Raw genomic sequence first — 9,608 nt, 5'->3', positions numbered from 1 at the left:
TGCCCATATATTATTCATATAACCGACGTGATGAAATATATGTAAAGGTTATAGAACAAGTTTCTACAACTTTCTTCATGCACAATCTAAGGCAAATCTCTTTAGGTTTGAGTTCGACGCAATTATTTGAATTGTGAAAGGTCTACTAATATACATAGTCTACTCTACTGTATACTATAGATGATTCAAAGCAAATATTCAAAAGTATTATGTTGTATGAGTATTCTCGTTGATAGCGGCTTCTGTAATGCATCTTTTGGATGAAATTAAAATGAATGTGGGAAGTTTTGTTGAATCCATTGATAAATGAAGACTTGTATTAATCACTCTTGTCATTAACAAGTATTAGACAATATCTGGCAGCTGGGCAGAGTTGAGCATTGTATCAACTTTAATACATAAATTTATGTTTTTTTGTTTTTTTTATCTTCAAATATATTGAAATCACCTTTTAAACTTTTAAAACTTTTTCCCTCTAAAGAATACCATAGTGCGTCAATAATGTGGATGATTTATGACAGTGGGGGGGGGGGGGGGGCTGAAAATTTTAATTATTATTTGACTCTATTGTGCTTGACATATATCCATTTAATTCTTTTTCATTATAGGATAATTGATTTAAACATAATGGCACGTATTCTTATCAGGGGTTTAACTTAGACCATCCATGGTCTTTGCTAGAATTATGGAAAGCCAAAATTGTTTTTTTTTTGGTGTGTTTTCATAGTTTGCATCTTTCATTTATTATCTTTCTGTGTTTTAATGGTGAAAGAATATATTCTAGTTATTATTCCCAGGCAGTTGTAGAAAAATTGAGCAACAATTGTATCAACAAAGTGAACCTAGATCGTTGGAGATTTTTGTCGCAATTGGCTATCCATAGTCAAAACCACAACTTTAGACTAGAGTTTAATTTAAACATTGCTTCAGAATACGGGCCTTTAAAGGGGAAGTTCACCCTGAAGAAAACTTTGTTGTAAAAATAGCAGAAAAATAGTAAAAAATATTGGTGAAGGTTTGAGGAAAATCTGTTAAAGAGTAAGAAAGTTATTAGAGTTCAAAATTTGGGATTTATGACGTCATAAACGAGCAGCTGCCCCATGTGTTATGTAATATAAATTGTATGAATTTCAAATTTTGTATGGTCCCTGATGACTTAATTTTGTTTCCTTTTCATGATCGGGTGTGAAATGATTTGTCTATTGATATACAAAAGTTACAGTGAAAACCATTTTCAATTTTCTGAGAAAATGACATTTCATTGATTTTTTACCATTTGCTATGTAGGAATGCTGGTCGCATATGACGTCACAAATCAAATGATTGAAATTTTAATAACTCTTTAATTATTTGATGAATTTTTCTCAAACCTTCGGCAATATTTTTTATTATTTTTTCTGCTATTTTTACAATAAACTTTTTGTCAGGGTGAACTTCCCCATTAAGATGATTGCTCAGGGGCATGCACAACTCATTTCTTGGAAATACATCTAATTTATTATTTTATATATAAATTCCAAAGTTTACAGACAAACCATGTTCTGAGAGGATATTTGTTTTCAAGCTAGATATTTAATTCAAAATCTTTTATGCTGTTTATCCAGTATACTGTGATATTGGTATAAAACTGGTATTTTCAAAGCTTTTTTATGAAATGACCTACAGTGTTTGTGTTATAAAAAAAGCATTGAAAAACATGTATTATCATGTCTCATACTTCCAATTTGTAATCATCAAATTTGGCACTTCATAGTACTGTATAAGGAGATTTGGTGGATGCATTGTTTGAGATTTATAAATTTGTATCTCTCGGGAATATTGGTCCAATTGTAGTAATATGAGTATAAAATGAAATAATATTAAATAGTTTACTGTCTTAGGAGTACTATATTCAAAATATTTTTAATTGTTCTTTGTTTTTAATATTTTTCAGATATATTTATTGTTTTAAACAGAGGATTCTTGACCTTTAAGATTTGCATCATTAAAATCTTACTTGATTTATACCTTAGATGTGAATTTTTTGGTAGAAATGCATCAATGAAATGTGCTACCTGGGGTCCGTTGCAGAAAGAGTGGCGTTTAAACACAAGTCAAAAAATTGATCGCAAGTCCAAAATGCGCGCTGTTGATTGGTTGTAAATCAAGTTGTGCATGATTTTTAGAGTTGCGTTTGATTGCAACTCTTTCTGCAACGGGCCCCTTAAGCCTTGGCTACCACATTCTGAGGTGATGAGTGAAACTACTCGTGGTGGAATTGAATTGAAGGCTTGAAGTTCACTTAACACCTCAGTCATATTTTCCATACAGCGGCCGTATGGAGAGCCGAAGACAACCGTTATATCATTTTATTGTACCAGCTAACTGTACATGTAGGTGGTTTGAATGAAAATGAAGTTGCCGTTTTCGATTTAATAGCTGTACGGCCACCAGGGGAAATGTGACTGGGGTGTTATTCATATCCACTGTTTACAACTGAGTTTACAGACAATGAATTGATCAGAACAAGTCCCCTTTTTTCTAAAAATTGAGTGTAAGCAAAGCGTATGCAAAAACCAGAAAATGTATGTATGATATTGAAGAAAAAAAGTAATGTTAATGTTGTGGTTCTAATGAAAGCAATGACTGATTAATGGAAATATGGATATGAAGCAGCCAGAAGTATTTAAGCTAATTGACAAAAACTATTGTCAATTGATGTACATTATGTACAGAGGACTACACCTGTCATTTTACTCTGGTGTTTCATTTTGGGTGTTATTTAAACAGTTATGGGTGATATAACAACACCTTTGATTGTTTCTTTCACACCCTTTGATGTATGTTCAATCTCTAGGGTGTAATTTTAAGATTTCATGGTGTGGTCCTCTATAACTGGGGTCAGTTTTAACACCCCCAATAATTAGTGTGTTGGCTGAAGGTTCTATGTGCAGTGTGACTGTTAATCTTACAAAATATTGAGTGTGAAAGAATAGGTGGAGTAAAATGAAGCAAAAGATGTGTATTAGATAGAGAAAGGGAGGGGAGTACACAGATATTGAGTCAAATGTAAAAAGCAAATTATGCGATGCATATTAAGTAATTCATAGGTTTATTGAATAAATTATGGATAGGAAATAGGAAGATGAGAATCAGCGATAATTGTTGGTTGATGAATTGAAATTGTACATAAAAAAGATGAAATGCAATATTTACTCCTTACATGTACTATGTATTGTCCCGCAAAGGTGAAGTTTTTATCAATGTTTGTCAAAATGTTTGGTGCACTTTAGTATTCATGTCTTTTTACATTTTACATTTTTATATCTCTTGTCTTGAGAATGCAACAAATCATTTAATATGACAGTTGCATTGATTGAACTACATGTAATAAAAAAGGGCCGGTTATTGATCAACCCTCGTTGCTTGTCACAGTGAGGCCCGCGTTTCCAAGTGTTAAATTTAACAATGGCCGATTGCTGTAAAGGTCGAACTAAAACTCCTGAATAAATATCTGAAATTATTGTTTTTTTATATACAAAGACTGTTTCTAGTGTGGTTTCATGTGGGTATGATCGTGTGCTAAGGTTGTTTGCAATCAGTTCTTAATTAAATCTCAGACGGTCTTCACGACTTTAAAGGACAAGTCCACCTCAAACAGAAGGTTGATTTGAATAAAAAGAAAAATCCAACAAGCATAACACTGAACACTTCATCAAAATCAGATGGAAAATAAGCAAGTTATTACATTTTTAAGTTTCGCTTTATTTTACAAAACAGTTATATTCACGTCCTGGTCGGTATGCAAATGGGGGGACTGATGACATCACTCACTATTTATGTTGTATTTAATTATATGAAATATTCAAATTTTCTCCGTGTTTTCTTGTGAAACAAAGTTTTATTCCCCCCTGAACATATGGTACCATTGTTTTAACATTTTATGGTTCAGTCAAGTTGGTCCTCATTAGTTGTGCATATAACTGTTTTGTGAAAAATAGGCAAAATTTGAGATCATAACTCATTTTACATCCCATTTTATGCTTGTTTGATTTTTCTCTATTGATTGAAATTCACATTTTCTGTGGTGTAATTGAATTATAATTAATTACGACATGGAATAGTGATTCGAAATAACTCTTTGTTTCAGAAGCGTAGGAAAGTATTAGCTCTACAGACCAGCGTATCGGCGCGGGGGGGGGGGGGGTCGGGCTTTGATTGAACCCCCCCCCTAAAATTGTCAAAAGCAAGAAAAACGGGGGGGGGGGGTCGCTCTTCCTACTAGAAAACCTTGGCTATAGGCCCGCTCTATGGATAACAGTCATCCCATCCTCTATATTGCACATAATGAAAACAAATCTCGCTTCTGTCCATTCGTCATCTTTTTTTATGATAATAACTAAAATGGAGAGGAAGGGGAATAGAACGAGGTGGACTGTTAAAATATAGATATTGGTGGAAATTAGAGTCTAACCCCCCCCCCCGAAAAAAAATAGAATAAACAAAAGATTATCAAGCAGTATAACACTTAAAAAATAGTGAAATGCATGTCTAGGTAGTAAATAAAAAAAAAAACACTACAATTCGCTTGCACACGAATCGGTGATATTATGCACATAATGGTTGGAATGTCAAATCCCAACCTAATCAAATTCAGATAGGTTGTGAAGAGATGGGAGAGAAAACGAAAAAAAAAACAACAAGCAAATACACAGTCGAGGCAATAGATGGCAGTATTTAAGTTATCGTTTCGTCGCACGTAACTGGCAGAGTATTAAGTTTTCTTTATGTGTTAAAATAATACTAGATCACCCCCTCCCCCAAGACCCAACTATTCATTTTCATTTGCCCCGCCCTCATACATTAGTTTCAGTTTACACTATTTCATCCCATTCCATCGCCTTGGTAAGCGGAGTTCTTCTGAAGCACTCCCAATGTGTAAATGGATGGTGCAAAATGCAGAAATCCAACCAAAGCACCTACATTTTGCAGTGAAAACTTTTTTTTTTTTTTGCTTGTTAAAGTCTTCCCGGAGCAGAATCACCTTCATTTTGTAGCGGCTTTTAAAATTTGTCTTGTCAAATGTATCTTAAGATAACATTTATCGTGACCTTCATTTTATAGTTTTTTTTTTTTTGGGGGGGGGAGGGGGGGGGGGCAAATTTAAACAAGCGCCCCCTGGTGAAATTCGTTCCCAGGGAAATTGATTTCTATTTATCTGGCAAATGTATTTTTATTTTATGATTTTATTTATTGCATGAAACCGTGAATGTCATCTTTATTGTTGTTTTTTATTTCCCGGAATATTTTCATTACACGAATGCATCAAGGCATCACATTGTTTTCATTTTTGGAAGTATAGGTTTCGGTGTCGGCAAAAGAAGAAAATGATAATGGTAGAGTAATGTGACGCTATCAGTTACTGAACTGGGTGCGGTCGAAAATAGAGAAAAAAAGGTGGGCAAGTGAGGGAGAATAGGGGTGCATGGGGGGTAAGCGAAAATGAGAAAACATTTTGTACAGGAGAGGGAGAACTAGAGATAGAGAAAAAAGGAAAAAGAATGCTAGAAAGAATTGGGTTAGACTGCATTGAAAAAAAAAAACAGTTACATCAAGAAAATTGCATACCCGTGCAGAATTGAGGATTGCGCCCCCCCCCCCCCCCCCCCATTTCCCGACTTTCAAAACAACAGCAATTGTGCAAGCAAAGTCACAGTTTCACGAAGAATAACGAATAAATATTAAAAAAAAGAGAGAGAATGACTAGGAAAATTGGTAAAAATGTGAAATCATTCTTTGCAGTGTATATTAGATCAATATCTGTTGAAAGATTTGATAAATTTTATACTAAAAAGAAGTCGAGAGGACCTACAACTTAAAATTCTGACCAAAGAGGCGACATATTCCCCCAACTGGATCACGAACTATCTTTGAGTCGTGACCCTATTTGTGTTAAAGTGCATAGAGTAGCAGTTAACAAAAACTCTCAGATCGGATATTTGTCGGATGTTAATACAGTATAAGGGTCAAGGGGTTGTACTCCGGCTATCCGTTGAAAAACAAAATATCAATCCTTTGGTATCATTGTCCGGTAGTTCGAAATACAAATCACATTATGAAGAGTCTTTTTTTTAAGGGCTGCTGAATCCATGTATGGTATTTTTCTAAAGTGAACCACATTTCTCTCCTATTCTGTCTATAATGTTGTATAATTATGACGTCCGAGAAACCTTTTTCGATGAGTTAATTCTTTAAAAAATAATACTGAAAAAAAAAATTAAAAAACCCTGTTAATCCACTTTTAATGAAATCGATACATGGGGGAGGTCAATTCTATAGTCAGGTCTTAATGAATGAAGCAGATGAAACATAGAGTGAAGCAATTGCAATACAGGTTCCATCGGGGCATGGAAACGTTTTATTTCCTTTGTTGAGAAGGAGGGGGGTGAGAAAAATAATTTTTGGACAGGAAAACTTGACAAGCAAAAGGAAAAAGGTGGAGGGGCAGGGGTCTGCTCCCAAAAGAAGATTTTGGTAAAATCTCTTTATCATAACATACCGATCTAATTTGTAGGTGCACTCTCTCTCACACACCCTCACACACTCTCTTTCTCACACTCACACACACACACAAATCGCTTTCCACGGCCATCATTTCAGTCCAACTTTGTACAAAGTACAAACAGTTGAACAAGTACTTTTCTGCTGAAACATTTTTTATGCAGATAAAATTAGAGGCTAATCAATTCTCTTTATCATTAATAATCGTTTCAAAAGGTGTAATTTCAGAGTAATTTTATGACAGATTTGCAGTCAGCGATTACACACCATTATTCTTTAATTTTGTAAAATAATGATTTGTTTATTAATCAATTTATTATTTATTTATTTATTCGTTTATTTATTTATTTACTTATTTATCTATTTATTAGAATAAACTCATCATACATCAGTACAGATTCAGAGCGGAAGGGGGTATGTCGGGAATTTGGGGCCCCCTCCGTTTGAGAGCTGTACAGTTTTTTTTGCATATTGGGCATTCGGGGCATTGGGGACTGAGGCCCTGTCTCATTCATGTCATTTGATTTTATTTTTCTCATCAATAAATGGCCACCCCTCGAAAATCCTGGAGCCGCTCCTTTCTGAAAGGTCAAGTCCACCTCAGAAAAATGTTGATTTGAATCAATAGAGAAAAATCAGACAAGCACAATGCTGAAGATTTCATCAAATTCGGATGTAAAGTAAGAAAGTTATGACATTTCAAAGTTTCGCTTATTTTTTTAACAAAATAATTACATGAACGAGCCAGTTACATCCAAATGAGAGAGTTGATGATGTCACTCACTCACTATTTCTTTTGTTTTTTATTGTTTGAATTATACAATATTTCAATTTTTACGAATTTGGCGATTAGGACCTCCTTGCCTGAAGCACAAAATGTTAAAATAATGGAATTCCACGTGTTCAGGGAGGAATGAAACTTCATTTCACATGACAATGACGAGAAAATCAAAATATTTCATATTTCAAACAATAAAAAACAAAAGAAATAGTGAGTGAATGACATCATCGACTCTCTCATTTGGATGTAGCTGGCTCGTTCATATAACTGTTTTTGTGAAATGAAGCGAAATTTTGAAATGTCATAACTTTCTTATTTTACATTCGATTTTGATGAAATTTTCAGTGTTATGCTTGTTGAATTTTTCTCTTTTTATTCAAATCAAGTTTTTGTTGGGGTGGACTTGTTCTTTAATTCATGTCATTCACGCACGTCGCATCTGTATGAAAACTTGAAAGAAGGGCTTTGTGAAACAAAAGAAAACAAAAAGGTAGGCCCTATTCAATAGTGAGCTTACGCTGCCACTACGCAGAGTCTTTCTTGAACGAAGATAATCTATTGTCAATAGCCCTTCGATGACAAAACGGTCTTTGACGAAAATCGTCGAATCAAATCAGCAGTCTCGTCCATGAATTTGTACAAATGACATTTTGCAATTTTCATCAGCTCAAAATTCGACGACGATCAGCTCTTCCGGATCACCGATTTTCGACAGAAGCTATTCATTATGATGAGATGGGAATTGTCAATAGTTATCTACTTTGCATAATCCTTCACAGCCGCGATCGCAAAACCTCGCTTTGAGAGAACAGTGAACGTGGATGCAAAAATACAAGTTACATCAAAAGGAACTAACTTTAAACCGACCAATGATCACGTAATAAGGAATGATCTGTCTGGATACGGTTCCATTGGTCATGTGCACGTAGTTGGGCGTCTGTGCGTGTGTGTGTGTGCGGGGGGAGTACACCACCCGAAAGATTAACCTATATAAATGAGGTTACTGAAATAAGATTCAACAATGGCAATAAAACTGAGTGAGCGTGGTGACAGGAAGAATAAGAGGGAAACGACAAAGCAATTGCAATCGAATCCCTTTCCTCAAGCCACGTCCCATTATACAACCAGATCATCATGACCTCCTTTTTGTCATAAAAAATGTATAGTTTAACGGAAAAGTGCGATCAGGGTACTATACAGTGTTTCATTTGGAAACTCGAAGTGAGGTCAACATGGATATGGATGACTACAGTGGATAGCATTTCTCGAAACAGTTTGTCGGTAATGTTCACGGGCTGACGTACTCTTAGCCAATGAGATGCAAGGACGTGCAGTAGCTTATAACATCCGTCGGTGGAAATCACAACCTGATTGCACATCATAGTAACCTGATCGCAATTTTCCGTCAAACTATACATTTTTTATGACAAACAACTTTTCGTGAAACGCTGCCCTAGGTGCCTGGTCTGTTCCTGCTCTGAACTGGATATTTTCTACCGCCATCTGTCCATATTCGATCCAACTCGGGACCCTGTTGATCATGGAAAGACTAGGTGGTGCGGTGTGTTGGATCTCAATGACCTTACTATGGACATGTATCATAATGGTAGCGGGTAAGTGTCTTGTTATGATCATACTTTATGAGAAGCTGGGTTAGACAATCGGATACTGAAGGCCTCGCAGCCCTCCGTTTTCGCGGCCACTGAAAATGGCAAAGAATATTCAGGAAAGTCACGTGAAGAAAGTAAAAACTGTAAGTGTCTTTTCTCATGAGCAAACTTTGTGAGAAGCTGGGTTAGACAATCGGATGCGGTGCCCAAAAGAGTTTGTAAAGAACAACCGAAAAGACCCCTATCATTGAAGATTCATTTCACCATATACATGCCTAGTCAATTCGCATTACGTAGGCAGTGCTAGAGAGGCAACACCCCACTTCAAATTATTTTGCAATTAATGAAAAAGGGTAATCTAAAAGGAGGATTAAAATCAGGGGCCGCGGAACGGTTTTGAAAGTGCAGGGGGGGGGGGCGGACCATGCAAAAATCATTATTAGATGGTAAGTTTCGCGTTTTTGTACATGTTTTCTTAAAAAATGCGGGGGCTGAAGACCTCGCCCCCCGTTTCCGCGGACCCTGAAAATGGCAAGGAATGTTTAGGAAAGTCACGTGAAGAAAGTAAAAGAACAGTATCAAAGATCGAGGTCTACCCCTTTAATTACATAGAGGCCTAGGCCACTGAAATTCAATCGAGCAAAATAAAGTTTCAGATCGTTCCGGACCGCGCCGGC

At 35.8% G+C, this 9,608-nt stretch overlaps 1 pseudogene; it reads left to right on the top strand.

Moving 5' to 3' along the window:
- The first annotated feature begins 8,350 nt into the window (after window positions 1–8,350).
- Window positions 8,351–9,608, top strand: part of LOC121419563 — a 32,126-nt pseudogene continuing 30,868 nt past the window's right edge.

Source organism: Lytechinus variegatus, chromosome 8 (genome assembly GCF_018143015.1).
Source record: "Lytechinus variegatus isolate NC3 chromosome 8, Lvar_3.0, whole genome shotgun sequence".
NCBI lineage: Eukaryota > Metazoa > Echinodermata > Echinoidea > Temnopleuroida > Toxopneustidae > Lytechinus > Lytechinus variegatus.
The sequence above is the reverse complement of the archived record's forward strand: the minus strand, read 5'-3'. Positions and strand labels throughout refer to the sequence as shown.